The 25,930-nt window shown below is 41.6% G+C and overlaps 1 protein-coding gene across 4 annotated transcripts in view; it reads left to right on the top strand.

Moving 5' to 3' along the window:
* WASHC3 (WASH complex subunit 3) overlaps positions 1-11,161 on the top strand; it is a 136,862-nt gene extending 125,701 nt beyond the window's left edge. For 2 of the 4 annotated variants that reach the window (XR_007129354.1, XR_007129352.1), the window contains one exon: positions 1,633-2,313. The gene's annotated coding sequence lies outside the window, so the exon portion shown is untranslated. Of the gene's footprint in view, positions 1-1,632; positions 2,314-10,124; positions 10,268-10,740 lie in introns of those variants that run through there. The other 2 variants (XR_007129353.1, XR_007129355.1) reach the window with 2 other exon arrangements.
* The last annotated feature ends 14,769 nt before the right edge of the window (positions 11,162-25,930 follow it).

Genomic DNA, 25,930 nt, shown 5'->3' with positions numbered 1-25,930 from the left:
GTGAACTTTTAAAAGCATCATTGTTAATCTAATGAAAGAAAAGTCTCATTTAAATTTTAATTTCATTGTGAATTGAGGATCACTTTGTCTTACATATATTGTTAACAGTCAATAATTCTTATATAACATTCGGTGCATGTGATATTTCCTTATCTTTCTGTATTAAATTAAATCCAACTTCAGTGTTCCACAGGACAAAACTTGCAGAAAACTAAACATCAGGTATTTTTTCCAGCTTCTTTTCCCTCTCTTGATGGTGAGGAACCTGGAGCCCAGAATGGTCATTACAAAGGTGGTGGGGTTCTGTACTGGTGTCTCATCTCCCTCCAAGCTAGGTGCAGGGGAAATTTTATGAAGGGGTGGGACCATCTGGGTTCCCACGGCCTTGAAGTTAATGTTCAGTTTTTACATTTAAACATACCTAATTCAGGTCCATCTATCTCAGAGGCATTGGAGTGAGTGCAAGTCCCCTCCTGCTCAAATCTTTAAGCACCTGTTCCTTGCCCAATATCATATTCTGTCAGCACCACAAGAAGGCAGGATACAAAACTCCAGTTCCCTTTATTTGGCAGAGTTATAATTTGAAAAACTTGTGTGGCCTGTGGGGGTGGGGAGATGATGAAGGTGGCTGGGATGACAAGAGGTTATATGTACATATTACATAATGCTTTTCCCAAAGGAATGTGTAGATATCCCAGAAAACAAACAATGTAACTGTTAGAAGCATAATATAAATGTCAAAAGTATAAGAAATTACATAGAGAAGTATTGAACCATAAGTCATCATATTTTTTCTGTAATTAAGAAAAAAGATCACAATAATTTTAGTGAGTTAGAAAAGAAATGCAAAGTCAGACTATAAACAGACTATGAACTTCATGGACAGACTTAATATTGAGGCCCTCTATATCCACACGTCCCATCCCCACTATTTCTTCATACCCTGTTCTTTGAAAAAGCTTCATTTCCACCAGATGTCATGGGACATAGTTCTGTCAGTCAATGAACTGACAACTGTTCTCATCATTTGGGGTGGTGGGGTGGACCCCAAACCCAGTCACATTCGTCTGCCTCCAAGCAGCATACAATCCTATCTATAACACATTTTCAGGTAAAGCAGCTGAGTGACAAAATAAAGTCCTTATGAAACCCACTAACTGACCACCCACTGGGATATGTGCTCCTATGTTATGGGGGTCAGTTGGTGCAAGGGCATTGCCTGCATCTAAGACAGATGAGGAACTTGCAAGAAAATACACAAAGACTGCTGATGCCAAACAAGTTATGAGGCAACATTTGCCAGTGCAATCTGTGTGTTGTGTCTTCTATAAAAAATGTCAGCAAAGGAAAGAAATGGAAACCATTCCCCAATGTGGGCAACCTCTCCTTGTTCACATATGCTTGAGCTCGGACAGTGGATACAAAAGTGGATGAGGGGGTGGAGGGATGCCTGAGAAGGAAGACTGGAAAAGGGGTCAGCTCTTGTACTTAGAATTTGTTGCTAGAAAACAGAAGAGCTGTTAGATGGACATACCCCCACACCCCCGGCCCATAGAGCTGTTTTACTCCTCTAAGTCAACCCAGAGTTTTTTGATGTAGTTACTCCATCATAAAATTTCATATCTTCTTAAGATTCAACTTCAGCTAAAGACCCTGAAGAAACAATGCCTCCTTTGAAAGAACTGAAGAGTACAGAAATTTCTAGTTTCAACCAGCCACTGTCTAAACTGACAACCTGCTCTGCAGCCTGATGGATGACAAAGCTTCATGGACTGGGAGAGAATTCCATGTCAAGAATGTCTGCTTCTGAGAGCTAGTTCTGATTGCCCTCATCCCCATTAACAAAAACAGATGTGTGCTCATGAGCAAAGTAAACATTCAAGGCCAATATATGTTCCTTTCCGCCAATCTAGTTTGGCACTTCAATATGAGCAAATAGTCTATGAAGCAGAGTGGAACTTTTCTGTAACATTGGTGTCAAGTGACGGGACTCACATCTGTGTATTAGTTTAACTGTTATATTAAATATCTATGGAATAGACTCTATTTCATGGGGAATGATTTGAGCTATGATTAAATCTACTGACATGGACTAGTTATTCTCTAATAACTGAGTTTGAATCCTGGTTCTGTTGCTTACTATCTATGTAAACTTGTGCAAGTCATTTAACTTCAGTTTCTATCTCTAAAATGGAGGTTTTAATAGCATGTATCTCCTATCCTGTCAGCACTAAGCATGAAAAATGTGAGCTCATTCTAGGATTATTTCATGACACCAGAGGAAGTAGAATCCAAGAAGGCTGGGTACCTAAACTTGTCTTCATTCATTCTTTCATCAAATATTACTGAGTACCTACAGTGTGATGATGAAAGACATAACTCAATACCATCATGGAGTTTATGGTTTCCTGGTTCATCCGCCACCCTGGATGTGACCCTTCAATATCACTCAGCACCCTGAGCATGGTGCTTCTCAAAGTAATTTGAACATAAGAATTACCTGGCATTCTAAGACCGCATCCTGCTGAATATCCTGGGAAGATTCTGACTTCCTTTTCCTCACTGGCAAAATAGGGAGCAAAGCAATCCCTACCACAATCTTTTTGTGCATTTCAAGAGAAAGAGTTTGGAAACCATGAAGTTACTTTCCAGTGTATGCCATCCAGACTCTCTCTGGGGGTTCAGAGAAGCCAGCCGAGGACCACTCAGCCTGTGTTCTATCTCAGTGTCCTCTTACCCACCTCCTCTCTTGGCACTCTCTGGAGACATGAGTCAGTGGCCACCTGCCCCCATTTTAACCTAATGAGCTAATGGAGCTCAGACTGAAACCAGCCAGCCTCAAGTCCACCACCAAGGTGGACACCTGTATTGTATTCTATGAATGCCTATTATAAGGCTTCAGAGGGCCATTCAGTGGCCATACCTGGTGGTTTTCAGGGCACAGCCCTGCCTTCCCTTCTCACCTGCTGAAATTGGAGATAAACCCAAATATTAGAGTGGTGAACAGCAGGGAACTTAAGAAGAACTGAGTAAGTTTTCCTCACCCAGCCCCTGTCCACCTCTCCAGCTTTATCTCCCCCTTCTCCTCCTCTTCCTCCATACATCCATCTAACCTCTGACTACCTCTTCCCTTTTTTCAGTAATAAAATCCTCCAGTTTTTAACTGGCCACAAAGCCATCTAGAATAATGACTACATTTTCCAGCCCCCTTGCTACTATGATCAATGGAAAGCAAGCAGAAATGTCAAATGGCCGCAACTGGGAACCGTCCTCCATAAAATAAGTGACATGTGTTTTGTCCCTTTTCTATCCTATCCTGTCCTCCATCCTGCTGCTTGGAATGTAAATGTAGTGGCTTAAGCTTTAGCATTTATTTTGGATGTTGGGAACAAGACTATCCATCAGGAGAATTGAAACAGAAAAGGAGCTTGGAGCCCTGAGCACTGTGGAGCCAAGCCTGTAGCTTGGTCTTGAATTATCAACCTCTAGACTCATACATAAGAAAAAAACAAACTTCTATCTATTTGAAGCCACTGTTATATTGGGTTTCTGCTACTCACATCCAGAATGAGTCCTAACTGATATAGTGCTCAGAGCGGGATTCTGGAGTTAGACTGCATAGGTTCTATCCCTTATGAGCTCATAGACAGAGGTAATTCACTTCACTTCCTTGCCCCAGCTGTTAAATGAGAATGCTAAAAATAGCGTCTACCTTCTAGGTAAAAATGAGCTAATACACATGAGGCTTGAAATATGTAAAGCCTGGCATGTAATAAGCATCTAGAATAAAGGTATGCCCCAAAGTAGCAAGATTGAAGGTTATTCTTCTCTTGAATCAGGCATAGGCTTTTTTAGTGCTGCAACAATGGCAATAGTGCTAATAATATCTTTAAAAGTTTATAGAACACTTTGCAGGAATCTTTTCAACATAGCTATGAATGACATATTATTACTTGCATTCCACAAAGAAAATGAAAGTCTAGAAAAGTTTACTAACATGCAAAGATCACATAGCTACTAAGGAGCTGTGACAGGATTCACATCCAGGTCTCTAACTCCAAATTCCCTTCATTTTCCACAAAGCTTAAGTGCAAGTTGTTGTATTGCTACTCATTCCTATCATGCCCTGAACACGTGATTTTTGTGAAGGGGCTCCTAGGCTCTATTTTCCTATTTGTAAAGAATCAAAACAAGTCCGCAAATTCCCTGTGTAAGAAACTTTGTTTTCTGGTCCCTGACAGCTAACACAAAAAAATGTTAGCCTCCTAACATACTTCGAAAAAAGGGATCCGATCAGAGCTCAGCTCAACAATAGGAGTAGAGGAAAAGCCTTGATCCACCTTGATTGCAGTCGGGTTAATGGGGCCTGAATGTGAGTGATATTTCAGGCTCACCCTAAAAGGGGCCAAAAAAGAGTCAAGCATCTGGGACAAGGGTGAGGATCCACGACAGTGCATGTGTTTTGAATTGGGGATTCTTTGAACAGAAGCAATTTGGAAGCAGGACTGGAAGCTGCTGCTAACCGGAACATTGTAGCCATTTTCCATGTTCCCTGAGGGCAAGGCCAATAGCTCTCATCTCTTTAGTTGGATGCTAGGAAGAATTTGCTCACTCTAATGATTGTGAAAGGCAGACACAAATGCAGCTGTAGAATATTGTTATCTGTGCAGATTTGAAAAAGTTAAAGGAAAAAAAAAATCTTTCACACATAGAGGATATGGACTGAGCCTCACCCTAGTAGAAAATAAGAGTTGAGTGCAACCAGTAAAGGTGTAATGGTTCTGAGCAGGGAACAGAGACCTGGGTACAAATCCTGACTTACGGGTTCAGTGATTTGGGCCACCTCCTCAGCCACTTGGATCCTCTTCCTCCCCTCTCTATAAAAAGAGGATCATACCTCTGAGAGTGACTGTGAGGTTGAAAAAAATATGTCCAACAATACAGGAGTTGTTCAATAAATATTCATTTCACCCTTTTCTCATGAATCTTTTCCTCTTCTGGACTTTATGATTCAGTATTTCCTGGAATTCTCAGGTGCCAGAAAATTTCCAAAGAGTTTAAATTGGTTAATTAGCTTCTGAGCTCTTCCCAACATCTTTCTGAGAGAAGTGAGTGGTAGAGATGGGTCAGAAATCAATCAAACTGGGCTTTGCCTGCTGGTCCAGCAGCACCCTCTCACATGCCATTTCCCGCCCCCCGCCATGCTCTCATGGGGCAAGAATGGGACTGTCACAAACCAGACACTCCACCAAGATGCTCCACACAGCATATAGAATCAGTGTGGAATGTGGCCATTGCTTGTGCACCTTGTAGCCTGCAGAGAAGAGTGCCTGAAATCTCCTAAAGTGTTGGGACTGGGGTCTAACAAGAGGCCTGGGGAAGACCAGGCATCCGCCGGCTGGTACACGTCACTGCATTGCCTGTAGCATCAGGTCCCCTCTCCAGTACACAAGCTAAGGATGAGATGAGGTGAATGCTGAAGTCACCAAGCTCAACATTCCTCTGAGCCAGGAAGTAGAGAATCTCTATAGGTGAAAAGTGATTTCTCAGTCCTCTGTTCCTTTCTGTACGCTATACTCCTGAATCCACCGTGTTTATACTATCTCTTGAAGAAAACATTTCTTAGGTCTATGTAAAGTTTCTTTCCTAAGTGGGGGGCTCCTTGTAGGGGAAGCACAGGGGGAAGCAGGGAGTTAACAATGAGGGAGGAGGTAGGAAAAGTGACAATATCATCTTAGAACAGGTCACTCCAATCTCTTGTGTTTGCCTGGGTTGGCGAGACCTGCCTGCCTTGTTCTACTTCACAGGAAAATGACAAAAATGAGAAAATGACAAAAATGGGGAAAGGTTATGTATCTCCATCTTGCCCCCAAGCTTCTTACAGTCTGCTGCATCATTAAAAAGTCTTACTGCATAAGCCTTAATTACACCCAAAGTTTAGAGAGAAAATATAAATTAAAAAGAACTTACATCCTAACAAAGTTTATTCTTTTCTTCACCTATATAACTTTTTATTTTAAAATGAGAGAGTTGATAAAGGAAAGAATTCCTTTATCAACTCAGAGGCTCCATGTTTAGTCCAATAACTTCCACTATCAAGTATACTGCCCCCAAAATGAATACAATCAACTGAAAAGAGTTGCTTTATATGATTTCTATCTCTAAAGGTAAAGGGCACACATAGAGTCTTATCTATCCTGATTCAATCCCAATATTTCCTCCAAAGGGGAGAGAGAAAGAGACAGAGACACAGAGAGAGAAAGACCCAAAAAGGAGAGGAATTTGTTCTCAGTAGCTTTCCATTCAGCTGGAAAAAGAATTGGGGCTGATTGCTACAACTTCACTTGACATTTGTGGAGGGGTGGCCGTTACTGCAATCCACTAGTACCCCCTATTGTCCGCTTCAGGAAAATCACAGGGTAGCATGAACTGCTAAACCTGAATAGGTCATCTTAACAACCTTTCAACTTTTCGGACAAAGAAATCTTGAAAACTTGAAACTGTGATTTCACCTTTAATTCACTGATGGCAGTTTATAGTCAAGTAATAGTATTTTAGAGATTTATAAGATGTGAGGATCTTTAGAAAATATTTAGCGAAGGGGTGCTTGGATGGCTCAGTCGTTAAGCATCTGTCTTCGGCTTGGGTCATGACCCAGGGTCTGGGATAAGGCCCCCTGCATTGGGCTTCCTGCTCAGCAGGAAGCCTGCTTCTCCCTCTCCTACTCCCCCTGCTTGTGTTCCCTCTCTCACTGTCTCTGTCAAATAAATAAATAAAATCTTTTAAAGGAAGAAAGAAAGAAAGAAAGAAAGAGAAAGAAAATATTTAACCAATTGTTTTTTACATAAGTACCTATTAGCTCTGAGATTTTAGCAGCTATTATGTGAAACCAGAGGAGGCCAGGAAATGCTGAGTTAAATAACCATTAAGTAAAAATTAAATAAACAGGTTCCTTCTGCTGGGCTACTCAGATCCTTTAATATGGATTATGTGTCACCCAAGGAGAAATGCAATTTCCCATTAACACTTGACAGAACAACTACTTTTTATACAAATTTCTTTTAGGGTCAATATTCTAGGAAACACGCTTGGGTAGTGATAAACGAGTGTAAATGAATTATTCTACAAATTTAGAAACAGAGTCCCAGGGAGGTGCCAATGATTGGGTGGTAGCAGAGCTCCCGTGAGGATCCACTGGGAGGCTCTCAAACTCCCAGAACTGATTCTTCACCAGAGAGCCCCTCTCCTTAGAGTTGATCTTTAGCATTTCTGTTTGCTTAAAGCGTGCTTATTTGCGGAATGAGTAATAGCACTGCCTTGAGCCAAGGATACTGGAAAAGTGAAGTAGGCTTCTTTCAAGTATGCTCCAGCTCTTTGTAGAGAATTTGTTTCTGGTATTTTCAGTTCAATTTCCCTATATCCCTTGTTAAGAACTTTTTGTTTTATAAAAACCCTATGTTCAAAGAACCTAAATTCAACAAATACTTATGCACACAGCTTTGTGTTAGTTGGATAATAGAAAGAAGGGCAACATAACACACCACATTGGTTAAGAGCAAAGTTTTAGACATCAAATTCTGGTTCTGCTGTATTCGGACTGTGTATATTTGGACAAGTTACATATTATCTTTAAGACTCAAAATATGGGGAGCGCCTGGGTGGCTCAGTGGGTTAAGGCCTCTGCCTTCGGCTCAGATCATGATCCCAGGGTCCTGGGATGGAGCCCCACATCGGGCTTTCTGCTCAGTGGGGAGCCTGCTTCCTCCCCTCTCTCTCTCTGCCTGCCTCTCTGCCTACTTGTGATCTCTGTCTGTCAAATAAATAAATAAAATCTTTTTTTAAAAAAAAGACCCAAGATATGGAAACAATCTAAGTGTCCATCAACAGATGAATGGACTAAGAAACTGTTATGTATATGTGAGAGTGTGTGTGTGTGTGTGTGTGTGTGTGTTCATATATATGTGTGTATATATATATGTATGAACATTGTCCAGTCTTTCAAAAGAAGATGTAGACATTTACAACAACATGGATGAACCCAGAAGAAATTATGCTAACTGAAATAAGCCACACATAGAAAGAAAAAACTGAATGATGTCATTTATAAAAATGTTGAATGCATAGAAGCAAAGAGTAGAATGGTGGTTACCAGGGACAAGAGGTAGAAGAAATGAGGAGCTGTTGGTCAAATGGTACAAATTTGCAGTTATATAAGATGAATAAATATAGAGACTTAATGTACAGCATGGTGACTATATTTAATAATGCAGTAGAGAATACTCTAGAAATTTGCTAAGGGAATAGATTTTAGGTACTCTCATCACAGCAATAACAAAAAATTGTAACTATGTGGGTAGAAGATATGTTAATTAGCTTGAAGGCAGTAATCATTTCACTATATGTGTGTGTACCAAATAATTATGTTATATACTGTAAATATATATAATTTTTATTTAAAAATCAATTTAATAAATACATATAAGATTTAGATTCCCCATCCATAAAACACAGATTATACTGATACCGTCACAGGATTGTATTGAGGATTAAAGGGCCAGCACATGTAAGTATTCAAGGAATATTTGCCATTATTATTACTATTATGATTATTGATATGACTGTTGCTATCCCTGTCCCCAGCTTAATGGCTCAGTTGAAGAAACAGCACATCCAAAAGCTCCAAATAACAATATAAGGGAATCGATCAGAGATAGCAACTAGGTTTCATGCCACTTGCCAACCCCAGGGCCTTTATTGCCAACCCCAGGGCCTCTATTGGCTGCCTCAGATTCTGTGTTGAGAAGAATTCTGATGTTCTTGCCAGCCTTGAAGGGAAGGAGCACCAATATCTATTAGTGATATTTTTCATGGGAAAGGGAGTTTGGATAGGAGGCTATCCTTGCCATTCTTAAAATGAATGATAAAATGTCATGGGTGGCAGGTTAGATAGAACAGTCACTTCTGGAGGAGATAGGATAGCTGGACTTGGGGGACAGGTTTGATATGAATGGAAGGAGATGAAGTAAGGCAGGAAGAGGTATCTGGCGCCTGAAGTTTTCTGAGAAAATGTGCTAAGGATAAAACACACATAGCCATTCGGGTGACAGTAAGTAGAACAGCCTGTCTAAAGAAGTTCTGATGCTACAGATTAACTCTACAAATATGGTAACCAAAGATACTGAGCCAGTGACCCAGCATCAAATAAGCAGTCCCATTGTTCCCATAAATTTCCCTCAGACGCACTGGGATATGTGCCTAAATTTGAAGTTCAGAAAATATGGACACCAGTAAGTCTCTCATACCATCTTGTCTCATGGAGCTATTCAAAGACTCCTTCCCTTTGCTCATGAGGACATCCTTTTGTGTTCAGTTCATGGTGGCTGTTCAAAACCCATCACTCTATGTGCACTTTTACAAAGTTTTATAAATGTCTTCCATCACACACAGCTGGCATTGCAGCCCCAAGCATCTGAGATTCTCAACCAATAGACACACAGATTAAAAAGTCATTGAAAATGAAAAAAGAAGAATCAACTCACCAGAAACTGTACCTGCCATGTATACCAGGTGCCCTCTCTATACTCAGAACTATGCTACCCCTGGGGACCGTGGTAGGAGGGCAGGGATCAAAGAGCTATCTATCAAAACCACAAATAAGAATGGGAAGTTTTGAAAAATTCCTGTTTGTAAAACCTCATAATTTGGCACAGTGAGATTTTTTTTTCATCCATTCTTTTTTATGGAGTGTGTCTACCACTAAGCAGGGACTTCTGTATTAGTTAGGGCTTATGTGGTTACAAGGGAGAGAGAGACCTAACTCAAACTCATTTAAGCAAAGGAGAGGGTTGTTATAAGGGATAATGTGACGTCTGTGAAACCCAAAGACAGGAATGTGCCTGGGGCATGGCAACAACTGACAGCAGCAGCTCAAGGGCATCAGGGTTCTTATTCCTCTTGTCTCTGTGCTTCCATTCATTCTCTTCATTAGTTTCATTCTTAGTTCTAGCTAGCGATCAGCTTTCAAGTGATGAAAAACATGGGAGCCAATAGCTCCCTAACAGTACATTTAATAACTTTGGTCACTAGGGGGAAAAAAACCCCACCTCTCTTAACATTCTTTCCAGTTCCAAGTTGAAAAATCCCAGGAAAGGAATCATCGAAACTGTTGCAGTCAGGTAAACTCCAGAGAGTCATGAAACAACATGGCAGATCCTGTGGGAACCGCAAAGATGGGGATAAGGGAGAGGAAGCTTCTGGAAGAAGGGAGGTAGGTGAAATGCTGGGCAAACAAAACAAGAAATGCCTGTGACACCTCACCTTATTTATTTTTTCATGCCAATTCCACTTAGGTATTCATCAATTCCATTCATTTAATAAGCACCTGTTTACTCATTTACTGAGTGTCTGATACATGCTCAATACTGTGCTAGACTTGAGGGATGAAAAGATGACCATGATGCCTCTTAAGAGTGCTTGGCATTCAGAGGTACAAAGACACATAAAATATACTTGGTTTAGGACCTCTAGGAACTTACTAAATAACCAGGGGGAGAAGACTGTGTATTTGGAGAATAACCAAATGTCAAGCTGTGTTCTATGGATGATGAGGCTAAAAGAAGGTAAGTGAGGTCGGTGAGGCCTGGAACATTCAAGGAAACAGCTTGGAGAGAGTGATACTTCGGCAGGGTCTGTAAAGGGTGAGGAAGTTTTTGTTTATGACCACATGTGTTTCAACTGCAGGATTTTCACAACATCACACTAAGTGAGGCCTTCTGCTCATGGCTCTCTGCATCTGGCGGCCTTCTGGAATGCAGCCGTCAGCCAGTGGCCCGTTCCTCTCTGAGACAGGACTACCACCCACGGCTCTTCTGATAGCCTTGTTTTTTATTGCCATGGCTCATTGGATCAAAGCCTCTGAGTTTGATGCAAGTTCAGAATAATTCAAGGATTAACTCATCTCTCTGTACTTGGGGAGCTACACAAGCAACATCTGGTACAGCCTGCAGAGGGATTCTTCACCCAAGGAGTTTCAAATTTCAACATGTGAGCTATCCTGCTGAATAACATCATTGACTGGAAACAGCGCTCAGAGACCTCATCTTGTAACCAGAGCTCTGTGTAACACCCCGCGGTCATGTTTTGCACACAATTATAATAAATGGTGCAAATTGTAACAGGTTCTTATCATCTTGTTTCTTGCCAAAAGGACTAAATTCCACATTGATGGAGTTGAAATTCCCTTGTGGGTTTCCTCTGGGACCATTTCATAGCCTATCTTAGCACCATTAATAACACCCTTCCTGTGCACAGACAAGACCATAGTCTCACATTTTAATGTTGTCATAGGGAATCTCTTGGTCATTCCTTTTGTCAAATCCCATCTATCACCTCCCTGTCTTCTCAGGATCCCTGGAAAGTCCTTGGTAAATCCTGATTTACCTTACCTCTTGGGAAATCCTGATTTGTTAAATCCCTGGTTGTGTCCTCTGTATCTCATGGGTTAGTCCCACAGCTCCTGGAGTTCTCTTCAATATTTTACCATGTTCTTAAAGGTGAACCACTATAATGACTAAGAGTTGGGTGTTATGTGCCAGGGATGTATTATTATGGAGGCACTATTATCATTACCCATGACTCACCAGAAAGAAAAAATGAGGCTCAGATTTCAAGTGAATTGCCCAAGTACAAGGTAGGAACCCATATCTGTCTCATTTCAAAGACTGTTCTAAGGGATAAGTATAGGGACCCAAACTTATGGTGATGGGAGTCTCACATGGGAATCCCTACTTCTAAGTTGGGGAAGGAGACAGAAAGAAGAAAACAAAGAGTATGGCTTGGAATTCAAAGGAGAATTTTGAAACATGTTGAATTGTGTCTAAAGCCAGAATAGGTTGGTGAATATCGAGACCACTGGCATGAGAAAGGTTATTGGCAAATGTTTTCAAGAAAAACATCAGTAGAGTAATGGACCTGGAAGAGGTTAGGTAGTGGGTGGATGAAACAGGCTACAAACAAAAGTAAAGAGCCAGTAGACAGATCATGGTATAAAGTGAAGGGGCTGGTCAGTATCTACTAAACTTGGAACTCTGGGGGTGGAGCCCCGGAATTATTTTAACAAATGCTCTAGGTGATCCTGATATACACTCAAGTTTCTGACCCACTGCTACTTCAGAGTTTCTCAGCCTTGGCTGCACATTGGAATACCTGGAATAATGACGCTTCTGCCTCATTTCCAGACAATGGAGTTTGATAACACTCTCCAGGCAATTGGAAACCACTGCCACCATCAAAGAGAGAGGAAAGGAGTAATTCTAGCTGCAATGCAGAGTTCTGGCTATCCCTGGCATTGTACTAAGAATATGCTTCTCGAGGTTGAATGGGCATAAAGGTAATCCAACATGCTCCCAGTGCTTTACAGGCATTTTTCTAATGAATCCTCATGACACGAAGACTTTGAGTTCCCAAGAAGTTACCTGATTTGCCTGCAATGTCATGGCAAAAATATGGCAAAGCTGGAACTTGAAAATTAAGTCTTCTTTGACTCAGAGTACTCACTTTTTTAAAATTGTGGTAAAACATACATGACATAAAAATTGCCACTTTCTGGGGTGCCTGGGTGGCTCTTTGGGTTAGGCCTCTGTCTTCGGCTCACGTCATGATCCCAGGGTCCTGGGATCGAGGTATGCGTCCGGCTCTCTGCTTGGTGGGGAGCCTGCTTCCCTCTCTCTCTGCAGGCCTTTCTGCCTACTTGTGATCTCTCTCTCTCTCTGTCAAATAAATAAATAAAAATCTTTAAAAAATAAAAAAATTGCCACTTTCACCATTTGTAAGTGTACAATTTAGTGGCATTAAGTATAGTCACAATGTTGTACCACTTATTATTATCCATTTCCAGAACTTTTTCATCATTTCAAACAGAAACTCTGTACCTGGGGTGCCCGGGTGGCTCAGCAGGTTAAGTCTCTGCCTTCAGCTCAGGACATGATCTCAGGGTTCTGGGATTGAGCCCCATATCAGGCTCTCTGCTCAGCAGGGAGCCTGCTTCCCCCTCTCTCTGCCTGGCTCTCTGCCTACTTGTGATCTCTCCCTCTCAGTCAAATAAATAAACAAAATCTTTAAAAAAAGAAAGAAAGAAACTCTGTACCCACTAAACAGTAACTCCCCATTCTCCTCTCTCTCCAGCTTCCTGTTAACCTCTATTCTGCTCTCTCTGTGACTCAAATCGTTTCTTCTAAATCACTATGTTTCTAGATGGGCTCAAAGAAGAAATGGAGGTGCTGAAATTGATTTTTTTTTTTCCCTTGAGTAAGGGTATCTCTGAGTTAGCTGAGGCTCCCACCTGCAACCTATGTTCCCCAAATTCTGAACAACCTGTAATTCCCACCAAACAGCATATTCCCTCTTGTCTCTCTGTGTCACAGCACAGGAGAATCTCTCCACTGTGTGCCTTTTCCCACCTTGCCTTCATTTAGCAAACTGTCTCCTGCTCCAAGTCCCCCTCCAGGCATGACTGTCCCTGGGAATCTGACCCAGGTGTTTCCACGGGTCCCCCAGACCAGGCTTTGCAAACTGGAGTGCATTCCAGTCACTCTGGCATTCTGTTAAAATGCAGATTTGAATTTAGTGGGTTTGGGACAGGGCCCTAAGATTCTGCATTTCTGTCAAGCTTCTGGGTGATGCTCATGCTACTAGCCCCCAAACTGCACTTAGAATAATGAGATCAGAGAGTGCAGTACTTCACCATAGCATGTTTTACTGTAATATTCCCTTAGTTGTTTCACCATTCCACTGTAAATACCTTGAGAACAGAAACCCATTTTATTTTTTGTTATATTCCAGAGGCTAGAACTGTGCCAACTCAGTGTAACTCTCAATAAATGTTGACAAATGAATAAATAAATGAGTTCACAGGCTGGAAAAATAAAAAGGAACCAGATCTCTAAAGAGCCTTATAGACCATCTAAGGAATTTGAAATTTATCCTGAAGTTGGGGAACCACTGAAGGATTTTAAGAGGGTAATATATCAAATGTATATGTGCAATGTGCTTTAAATGATCAAGACTGAAATCAAGGAAATAGTGAGCTACTACACTAGTACAAGCAAATGATTATGAAGGCCTGCACTTAAGTAGCAATGGTAGAAATGGAGAGAAGGAAGATGATTCAAGACCTGAGAAATAGGTTGACCACACATTCCCATTTGCTTCAGACAGATCCAATTTATTCTAAGTAAAATTGCTAATAGTATCCCTTTTGCCTCCCAAAGTACACTGGTTTGGGTGAACTGTCTGTTCACCCTGTACATAGGAGATAAAGTTAATAAAACATGAAGTGGGGTAAGGAGCAGAGTGAGCAGCCCAGGGTATGGTTCACGAATTTCTGCCTTTAGCGACTGAGTGGATGTTATCACCATTTATCACACTGAGCAGTTCAGGAGGAGAAGCAGTGGGAGAACTTTCTCCTTAAAATAAAAATAGTTAAGTCATATAGTGAGTCATTGAAAAGTGTTAAGTAAATTGCAGTAATAGCAGGACAAAAATTACAAAGAAGACACACAAATGGCTGAAATTTGGGGGACACTGATCAAAGGTTTCACCAAATTGAGAACATCCTTCCTTTCTGAAGCTCTGAATTGTTAATCTCAGAACAATTTAATAGAAAACCTTCCCCAATCTTCCAATCAAACCTACTACAGAGGGGAAGTCAAAATGGTCAATTAGTTCTGGGTTTTGTTTCTCTCCATTTTCTTCCCTTCAAGTCATAGCTGTGTCTGCTCCCAATAACTAATAGAGCTTTAGGATTTGCTGGATCACATTTGACCATGGTCATTTAGACAGTCAAAACAATGATATACCACACAAAGATCTAACTGAGTGAGAAGAACACATTCCCTGGTTTGGCCTGAGCCAAAGGTCAGTGAACATGAAAACGTTCTACCTCATTTTATATGCCACATGACCCAACATCCTTACTAACCTCTATTCACACTTGCCAACACCTCAGCTTTTTTTCCCTCTCCCCCAACATGTCAACAACTAGTTAATTATTTAATAAACCTCAGAACATACCTTTGCTGCTCCTCTTGGCCAGAGAAGTCTGGAATTTTCCTAGTTTCTATTTCAAGGTGGCTCTTACTTGAGGGTTCCAAGTGCAGTCAAGCAGAAGAATAAATTCATCCACTAGAGCCTTTTGAGGGAACTTTCAAACAAAACTGTGGCTTTTCAAGTATTAAGAGGAAATGACAGACTGAACTAAGCTCAGTATTCATTTTAATACCTGTGTTAAAGGTTATGTTAGCAGCTGTCAAATCGCTGGCCCTTTCTAAATACATCACTCTTCGCCTTAAATCAGATATCTTGGGTGGTACCTGGAACTTGCTCCTCTGGGCTGACCCTGAGCAAAAGGATTGTTCAAGGAGGTAAAATTTGTCTTCCAGGCATTCCTCTCAGAGGTGCTAATGTCAGCCTGAGGGGCAAGAGACATGGAACACAGGACCCCCGGTCCTGAGACCGTTACTGCTTCCTGCTACTGTTAGAGACTCATGGAACTCTATCCCATGCTGGAATATGACACCAAACACAATGAATTCCCTCTGGTGGTTTCCCAGCCTGAGGGCAGCCTCTGGACCTCATCCTGACTTCCCCCTTGTGGAGTAGAAAGCAGGTATTCCCAAATAGAAGACAACCCTAAGTCTGCATTATTGCACCAACCAGAAGCAAAAGAGGAGTTGAAAATCCTAAGAAAACACACTTCAGAGCCACTAGAACCTTAATCACACTGAAAGCCCCCCGCTTAAGCTCCACTCTCCAAAGAAGTCCTTGGCCATATATATACTCTTCCTCAGGGATTGTGAATGCATACAGAAGAGTTCACTGCATCAAGAACTAATTATGTATTATACAGTGGCAAACTGAACATAATTAAAAAAAAAAAAAAAGAAGAGGAGGAGTTCATTTCACACTCCCATGAAAAATTGGGATGGCATACAAGTCCCCCTCTATCATGTTTCGAATTCTGATTCCCATGACCTACCCCCTCCGTCCCAAGTCTTTTTTTTTTAATTTAAATTTTATTATTATTATTTTTTAAACATATATTTTTATCCCCAAGGGTACAGGTCTGTGAATCGCCAGGTTTACACATTTCACAGCACTCACCATAGCACATACCCTCCCCAATGTCCATAACCCCACCCCCCTCTCCCAACCCTCCTCCCCCCATCAACCCTCAGTTTGTTTTGTGAGATTAAGAGTCACTTATGGTTTGTCTCCCTCCCAATCCCATCTTGTTTCATTTACTCTTCTCCTACCCCCTCAACCCCCCATGTTGCATCTTCTCTACCTCATATCAGGGAGATCATATGATAGTTGTCTTTCTCCGATTGACTTATTTCGCTAAGCATGATACCCTCTAGATCCATCCATGTCGTCGCAAATGGCAAGATTTCATTTCTTTTGATGGCTGCATAGTATTCCATTGTGTATATATACCACATCTTCTTTATCCATTCATCTGTTGATGGACATCTAGGTTCTTTCCATAGTTTGGCTATTGTAGACATTGCTGCTATAAACATTCGGGTGCACATGCCCCTTCGGATCACTACGTTTGTATCTTTAGGGTAAATACCCAGCAGTGCAATTGCTGGGTCATAGGGTAGTTCTATTTTCAACATTTTGAGGAACCTCCATGCTGTTTTCCAGAGTGGTTGCACCAGCTTGCATTCCCACCAACAGTGTAGGAGGGTTCCCCTTTCTCCGCATCCTCGCCAGCATCTGTCATTTCCTGACTTGTTAATTTTAGCCATTCTGACTGGTGTGAGGTGATATCTCATGGTGGTTTTGATTTGTATTTCCCTGATGCCGAGTGATATGGAGCACTTTTTCATGTGTCTGTCGGCCATCTGGATGTCTTCTTTGCAGAAATGTCTGTTCATGTCCTCTGCCCATTTCTTGATTGGATTATTTGTTCTTTGGGTGTTGAGTTTGCTAAGTTCTTTATAGATTTTGGACACTAGCCCTCTCTCTGATATGTGTTTGCAAATATCTTCTCCCATTCTGTCAGTTGTCTTTTGGTTTTGTTAACTGTTTCCTTTGCTGTGCAAAAGCTTTTGATCTTGATAAAATCCCAAAAGTTCATTTTTGCCCTTGCTTCCCTTGCCTTTGGCGATGTTCCTAGGAAGATGTTGCTGCGGCTGAGGTCGAAGAGGTTGCTGCCTGTGTTCTCCTCAAGGATTTTGATGGATTCCTTTCTCACATTGAGGTCCTTCATCCACTTTGAGTCTATTTTCGTGTGTGGTGTAAGGAAATGATCCAATTTCATTTTTCTGCATGTGGCTGTCCAATTTTCCCAACACCATTTATTGAAGAGGCTGTCTTTGTTCCATTGGACATTCTTTCCTGCTTTGTCAAAGATTAGTTGACCATAGAGTTGAGGGTCTATTTCTGGGCTCTCTATTCTGTTCCATTGATCTATGTGTCTGTTTTTGTGCCAGTACCATGCTGTCTTGATGATGACAGCTTTGTAATAGAGCTTGAAGTCCGGAATTGTGATGCCACCAACTTTGGCTTTCTTTTTCAATATTCCTTTGGCTATTCGAGGTCTTTTCTGGTTCCATATAAATTTTAGGATTATTTGTTCCATTTCTTTGAAAAAAATGGATGGTACTTTGATAGGAATTGCATTAAATGTGTAGATTGCTTTAGGTAGCATAGACATTTTCACTATATTTATTCTTCCAATCCAGGAGCATGGAACATTTTTCCATTTCTTTGTGTCTTCCTCAATTTCTTTCATGAGTACTTTATAGTTTTCTGAGTATAGATTCTTAGTCTCTTTGGTTAGGTTTATTCCTAGGTATCTTATGGTTTTGGGTGCAATTGTAAATGGGATGGACTCCTTCTCTTTCTTCTGTCTTGTTGTTGGTGTAGAGAAATGCAACTGATTTCTGTGCATTGATTTTATATCCTGACACTTTACTGAATTCCTGTACAAGTTCTAGCAGTTTTGGAGTGGAGTCTTTTGGGTTTTCCACATATAGTATCATATCATCTGCGAAGAGTGATAGTTTGACTTCTTCTTTGCCGATTTGGATGCCTTTAATTTCCTTTTGTTGTCTGATTGCTGAGGCTAGGACTTCTAGTACTATGTTGAATAGCAGTGGTGATAATGGACATCCCTGCCGTGTTCCTGACCTTAGCGGAAAAGCCTTCAGTTTTTCTCCATTGAGAATGATATTTGTGGTGGGTTTTTCATAGATGGCTTTGATAATATTGAGGTATGTGCCCTCTATCCCTACACTTTGAAGAGTTTTGATCAGGAAGGGATGCTGTACTTTGTCAAATGCTTTTTCAGCATCTATGGAGAGTATCATATGGTTCTTGTTCTTTTATTAATGTGTTGTATCACATTGATTGATTTGCGGATGTTGAACCAACCTTGCAGCCCTGGAATAAATCCCACTTGGTCGTGGTGAATAATCCTTTTAATGTACTGTTGAATCCTATTGGCTAGTATTTTGGTGAGAATTTTTGCATCTGTGTTCATCAAGGATATTGGTCTGTAGTTCTCTTTTTTGATGGGATCCTTGTCTGGTTTTGGGATCAAGGTGATGCTGGCCTCACAGAATGAGTTTGGAAGTTTTCCTTCTATTTCTATTTTTTGGAACAGTTTCAGGAGAATAGGAATTAGTTCTTCTTTAAATGTTTGGTAGAATTCCCCCGGGAAGCCATCTGGCCCTGGGCTTTTGTTTGTTTGGAGATTTTTGATGATTGTTTCAATCTCCTTACTGGTTATGGGTCTGTTCAGGCTTTCTATTTCTTCCTGGTTCAGTTGTGGTAGTTTATATGTCTCTAGGAATGCATCCATTTCTTCCAGATTGTCAAATTTGTTGGTGTAGGGTTGCTCATAATATGTTCTTATAATTGTCTGTACTTCTTTGGTGTTCGTTGTGATCTCTCCTCTTTCATTCATGATTTTATTTATTTGGGTCCTTTCTCTTTTCTTTTTGATAAGTCTGGCCAGGGGTTTATCAATCTTATTAATTCTTTCAAAGAACCAGCTCCTAGTTTCGTTGATTTGTTCTATTGTTTTTTTGGTTTCTATTTCATTGATTTCTGCTCTAATCTTTATGATTTCTCTTCTCCTGCTGGGTTTAGGGTTTCTTTCTTGTTCTTTCTCCAGCTCCTTTAAGTGTAGGGTTAGGTTGTGTACCTGAGACCTTTCTTGTTTCTTGAGAAAGGCTTGTACCGCTATATATTTTCCTCTCAGGACTGCCTTTGTTGTGTCCCACAGATTCTGAACCGTTGTGTTTTCATTATCATTTGTTTCCATAAATTTTTTCAATTCTTCTTTAATTTCCTGCTTGACCCATTCATTCTTTAGAAGGATGCTGTTTAGTCTCCATGTATTTGGGTTCTTTCCAAATTTCCTCTTGTGACTGAGTTCTAGCTTCAGAGCGTTGTGGTCTGAAAATATGCAGGGAATGATCCCAATTTTTTGATACCGGTTGAGACCTGATTTAGGACCCAGTATGTGATCTATTCTGGAGAATGTTCCATGTGCACTAGAGAAGAAGGTGTATTCTGTTGCTTTGGGATGAAATGTTCTGAATATATCTGTGATGTCCATCTGGTCCAGTGTGTCATTTAAGGCCTTGATTTCCTTGTTGATCTTTTGCTTGGATGATCTGTCCATTTCAGTGAGGGGAGTGTTAAAGTCCCCTACTATTATTGTATTACTGTTGATGTGTTACTTTGATTTTGTTATTAATTGGTTTATATAGTTGGCTGCTCTCACATTAGGGGCACAGATATTTAAAATGGTTAGATCTTCTTGTTGGACAGATCCTTTGAGTATGATATAGTGTCCTTCCTCATCTCTTGTTATAGTCTTTGGCTTAAAATCTAATTGATCTGATATAAGGATTGCCACTCCTGCTTTCTTCTGATGTCCATTAGCATGATAAATTCTTTTCCACCCCCTCACTTTAAATCTCGAGGTGTCTTCGGGTTTAAAATGAGTTTCTTGTAGGCAACATATAGATGGGTTTTGTTTTTTTATCCATTCTGATACCCTGTGTCTTTTGAGTGGGGCATTTAGCCCATTAACATTCAGGGTAACTATTGAGAGATATGAATTTAGTGCCATTGTATTGCCTGTAAGGTGACTGTTATTGTATATTGTCTCTGTTCCTTTCTGATCTACTACATTTAGGGTCTCTCTGTGCTTAGAGGACCCCTTTCAATATTTCCTGTAGAGCTGGTTTGGTGTTTGCAAATTCTTTCAGTTTTTGTTTGTCCTGGAAGCTTTTAATCTCTCCTTCTATTTTCAAGGATAGCCTAGCTGGATATAGTATTCTTGGCTGCATGTTTTTCTCGTTTAGTGCTCTGAATATATCATGCCAGCTCTTTCTGGCCTGCCAGGTCTCTGTGGATAAGTCTGTTGCCAATCTAATATTTTTACCATTGTATGTTACAGACTTCTTTTCCCGGGCTGCTTTCAGGATTTTCTCTTTGTCACTAAGACTTGTAAATTTTACTATTAGGTGACGGGGTGTGGACCTATTCTTATTTTGAGGGGGGTTCTCTGAACTTCCTGGATTTTGATGCTTGTTCCCTTTGCCATATTGGGGAAATTCTCTCCAATAATCCTCTCCAATATACCTTCTGGTCCCCTCTCTGTTTCCTCTTCTGGAATCCCAATTATTCTAATGTTGTTTCATCTTATGGTGTCACTTATCTCTCGAATTCTCCCCTCATGGTCCAGTAGCTGTTTGTCCCTCTTTTACTCAGCTTCTTTATTCTCTGTCATTTGGTCTTCTATATCACTAATTCTTTCTTCTGCCTCATTTTTCCTAGCAGTGAGAGCCTCCATTTTTTATTGCACCTCATTAATAGCTTTTTTGATTTCCACTTGGTTAGATTTTAGTTCTTTTATTTCTCCAGAAAGGGCTTTTATATCTCCTGAGAGGGTTTCTCTAATATCTTCCATGCCTTTTTCGAGCCCGGCTAGAACCCTGAGAATCGTCATTCTGAACTCTTGATCTGACATATTACCAATGTCTGTATTGATTAGGTCCCTAGCCTTTGGTACTGCCTCTTGTTCTTTTTTTTGTGGTGAATTTTTCCGCCTTGTCATTTTGTCCAGATAAGAGTATATGAAGGAGCGAGTAAAATACTAGAAGGATGGCAACAACCCCAGGAAAATATGCTTTAACCAAATCAGAAGAGATCCCAAATCATGAGGGGGGAGAAAGGGGATTAAAAAGAGGTTCAGAAAGACAAAAAAACAAAACAAAACAAAAAAACAATTAAAAGAAGAAAATGAATAAAGAAAAAATATAAAAAGGAAAAAATATATTAGATAAACTAGTTAAAAAACGTTAAAAAAGAAAAGGGTAACAGTTTAAAAAAATTTAGCAAAAGAAGAGGAATAAAATTGAAAAAGAAAAAAAAATTAACTACAAGGCTAAAGAATCATGGGGAGAAAGCCATGAGTTCCATGCTTTGCTTTCTCCTCCTCTGGAATTCTGCTGCTCTCCTTGGTATTAAAACTGCACTCCTTCGTAGGTGAACTTGGTCCTGGCTGGATTTCTTGTTGCTCTTCTGGGGGAGGGGCCTGTTGTGATTCTCAAGCATCTTTGCCCCAGGCGGAGTTGCACCGCCTTACCCGGGGCTGGGCTGAGTAATCTGCTCGGGTTCGCTTTCGGGAGCTTTTGTTCCCTGAGAGCTTTCCGTAGAGTTCCGGAGGACAGGAATGAAGATGGCGGCCTCCCAGTCTCCGGCCCGGAGGAGCCAAGAGCCCGGGGCCTCACTCCTCAGTGCGCCCTCAGAGAACAGCGCCCAATGACTCGTCACCCTGGCCTCCGGCCGCGCTCCGAGCTGACCAAGCCTGTGACCGGTTCAAGGTAACCCCGAGCTTAGCGCTTACTCCTCGGCTCTGTCTCTATAGCCGGCTTCCCCGTTCTAATACCGGTAAGCTCTGCGACACTCAGACACCACCGATCCTTCTGTGACCCCGCGTGGGCTTCACCCCGGTTAAGCCTCTGGAGCGATGTCCCTCAGCGGAACAGACTTTTAAAAGTCCTGATTTTGCTCCGTTGCTCCGCCGCTCGCCGGGAGCCGGCCCCTCCCCCCGCGGTCTATCTTCCCGTCGCTTTGGATTCACTTCTCCACCAGTCCTACCTTGCAGAAAGTGGTTGATTTTCTGTTTCTAGAATTGCTGTTCTTCTTCTCTTCGATCTCCCGTTGGATTTGTAGGTGTTTGCAATCTTTAGATAAGCTATCTAGCTGATCTCCCGCTACCTGAAGTAGTCTCAGCTGCTACTTCTCCGCCATCTTGACTCCTCTCCCCCGCTCCCAAGTCTTAAAGGCAGAGTTCAACTAGGATCCGCCCTTTCGAAGCAACACAGAGATTTCACACATTCTTCTAAACCAGCCAGTTTAGGGACTTGACTCCTTAGGGCATTGTATTATATGACTGGAAAAGCTGACAAATTCATTCATAATCACATGATAATGGTTGACAATCACATCATCCTGATGGAAAAGGTTGACTGCAGGAGATACAGCCCTGGGGTGGGTCCTAATACCATCACTTGCTATCTGGTGACAACCTGACTGTGATAATTTCCTCAGTGGTAAACTGGGGCTCACTGTGGTGAAATTCCCTTCTCTCGGTGCCTTCTATATGGTTAGATGCTCAACCAGTGTTAACAGAATCTGAGCGATAATACAAGCAGAGAGAGAAATGCCCTTGGTGGTTAAGCAAGAGTCCTAGTACCTGGTACTGAAAACAATTATGCTACCTCTCTGTAGGTAATTACAAATAAGATTTTCTCTTTCAAAATGACAAATGGGGGACGCCTGGGTGGCTCAGTTGGTTAAGCAGCTGCCTCGGCTCGGGTCGTGATCCCAGCGTCCTGGGATCAAGTCCCACATCGGGCTCCTTGCTCATCGGGGAGCCTGCTTATCCCTCTGCCTCTGCCTGCCATTCTGTCTGCCTGTGCTTGCTCTCTCTCCCTCTCTCTCTCTGACAAATAAATAAATAAAATTTTTTTAAAAAGGGCAAAATGACAAATGGACCTTTAGGACAGCGAAACCACATGACATTATGCATTTGTTCAAATTCATTTAATACATACCATACCCCAAGAGTGAACCCTAATATAATCCATGAACTACAGGTGGTAATGATGTGTTAGTATGGGCCCATCAATTGCAACGAAAACCCCACTCTGGGTGGGGGGCAGGGAGTGGGGGACACTGTTTGTCGAGGAGAGCTCTATACTAAACTGCTCTAGAAGGCAAAGTTTATAAATTTTTTAAATGCCATAAAAGGGGACGCCTGGGCTCAGTGGATTAAAGCCTCTGCCTTTGGCTTAGGTCATGATCTCAGGGTCCTGGGATCGAGTTCCGCATCGGGCTCTCTGCTCAGCAGGGAGCCTGCTTCTCCTCTCTCTCTGCCCATCTCTCTGCCTACTTGTGATCTCTCTCTCTGTCAAAAAAATAAATAAAAATCTTTAAAATGCCATAAAAAGTACATTTAAGCAAAATTAAAACCTTTTATTTCTAAATAAGTTTTTTAAGTTTCTCAAAGCAGGAGTTCCCCTCACCCCCCCCCCCCCCCACCGTGGCTCCTGCATTGCTGGTATCCCCCACTCACTGGGTCATTCCATAGTGACCAAAAAGCTACAAGGTCAGGGAGGACCAAAGGATATGTGAATTCCCCTTGGTGTTCTGTCATAGGTCAGTTGGCCAGAAAGGGGCAAGAGGATATTGAGATTGAGGATTAAAGTCTATAAAAGCAAAATGTTCCCAGAAGAAAATGTAAGTGAAGTAGTAGCCCTTCTAAGAGACACCAAAAAGAGAAAGCAACTAGGAAAGGAATAAGATTAGAAGAGACAGTGACAAAAGCGCAAAATCACAATGAAAAACCCAAGTAAGATGGAGACAGTTTTGACCATTAAAAGGAGAAGAGGAGGAGCCAGGAGGGAGAAGAGAGAAGACAGTGGAGTTCTGCTGTACACAGAGGGGAGCAAAGAGCCCTGCACCCCCTGCCCTCGGTGCTTAGATAAAAAGGGCGGGAAAAGGGGCATCTGGGTGGCTCAGTCGGTTGAGCGTCCACCTTCAGCTCAGGTCATGATCCTCGATCCCATGTCCTGAGATTGAGTTCCGCCTCGGCCTCCCTGGTCAGTGGGGAGTCTGCTTCTACCTCTACCTTTCCCCCCTGCTCGTGATCTTTCTCTGTCACTCTCTCTTTCTCTCAAATAAATAAAATCTGTTTTAAAACGTGGGGGACAAAGAAGGAGAATGTTTGTAGAACAGTGACACAGTCAGCCTGCCTCTGTCCCACACCATCTACCAGAGAATGCACATCTGTGCCTATCGATGAATGAATGACTCACCAAGAAAAGGTGAATTTATTTTTTAATTTTTTTTTTAAAGATTTTATTTGTCAGAGAGGGAGAAAGAGAGAGAGAAAGAGAGCACAAGCAGGGGGAGCGGCAGGGAGAGGTTCTGCCAACAAGGTTCTGAAGGCAAAATGACAGTATTTGTCAAATTTCAGATACAGTTCCTGTCCATCCCAGCCATTCCTGCTTATAGGAATTTCTCTCACCGATTTCCTTGCACGTGTGTGAAATGATATATATACAAGGTCATTCATGTGCAATTGTAGCAGTTTGGAAACCACACAATTGTTCATCAGATAGGGACTTGTTAAATAAACAATGACACAGTGCACAATGGAATATTATACAGATGTAACAGAACAAACAAAAAAATGAGGAAGCTCTCTATATATTGATAAGGAAGCATTTCCAAGACATGTTGCTTAGTCAAAAGAAGGCTCAAAGATGTCAGTACAGTATGTGACATTTGGGGGTAGAAGTTAAAAGGGAAAGATTTTTAAATGTGTTTCTGCTTGTAGTTTTATAAAAAGTGGGTATATGTAAAAAGAGACGTGTATTTAGTAAATGTAGATAAAGGAAGAATACAAAGGCCTTTCACAGAGTTCCTTTTTATATTGTTTTGATTTTTGAATCCCACGAATACTATTACTGATTCAAAAATTTTAAAATAAGAACAGATGATTCCAAAAGTAAGGGCTGTGAGCTGGAGCAGCTGAATCCCTACTTATCTAGAAATTACCTTTCCATCCCAGTGTGGTGAGGCAGATTCCAGCAGTTGCTGTATTTGTCTATCGGAGGAACTCTTGGGTGATCCTATCAGTCAGGGTTCCGATGGATATGCATCAGAAATCCTCATCAAGTTTATGGAAGTTAAAAAGACACACTGTCAACTCACGTAACTGAGGAGCCCAGACGTGGAGTCGGCTTTGGGGAACAGTGGGGCACAGAGCACTGCTCTTTGCTGAGGGACTGCCGAAGCTGGGGCTTACTAGGCATCTCGTGGCACCCCGGCTCAAACCACAAAGCAGATTGTTGGTACCTCGGTTAGCATTGTCTAAGCATTGGTTTTGGAAGTTGCAGCCACTCCCAATATGAGTCTGGCATCCTGCTGCCCTTCATTTTAGAAGATGAATCTCCTGGGGGTGACCAAGGAGAGTCAAGAAGCTTCTCCTCCAGGGCTGAAGGCTGTGGTTGCTCTCTTATGCAACAGACAGGACGCAAACGCATGACATTCTGGCCTTGAGAATGCCAGGCACTCAGAGCCAGACCAAGAATATGTGTGTGGGGAGACAGCTGGGCTTACTGGCCTGCCAGAATCAGGGAGTGGGAGAGAATGGGATACCACTTATCTCCCTCCCACTCCTCCTTCCTCATTCCAGGGCCCAAACACCAGACCAGTGTGTCTCCAACTGAGTAAAAAAATGGGAACATGGGACGATGCCACACGCAAGGGATGTTAGGAAACCCAAACACAGCACAACACGGATGTGCTTAATTTGGTTTATGAAATGCAATTT

Source organism: Lutra lutra, chromosome 8 (genome assembly GCF_902655055.1).
Source record: "Lutra lutra chromosome 8, mLutLut1.2, whole genome shotgun sequence".
Lineage (NCBI taxonomy): Eukaryota > Metazoa > Chordata > Mammalia > Carnivora > Mustelidae > Lutra > Lutra lutra.
Note: the sequence above shows the minus strand (reverse complement) of the source record. Positions and strands in the feature narration are given on the sequence as shown.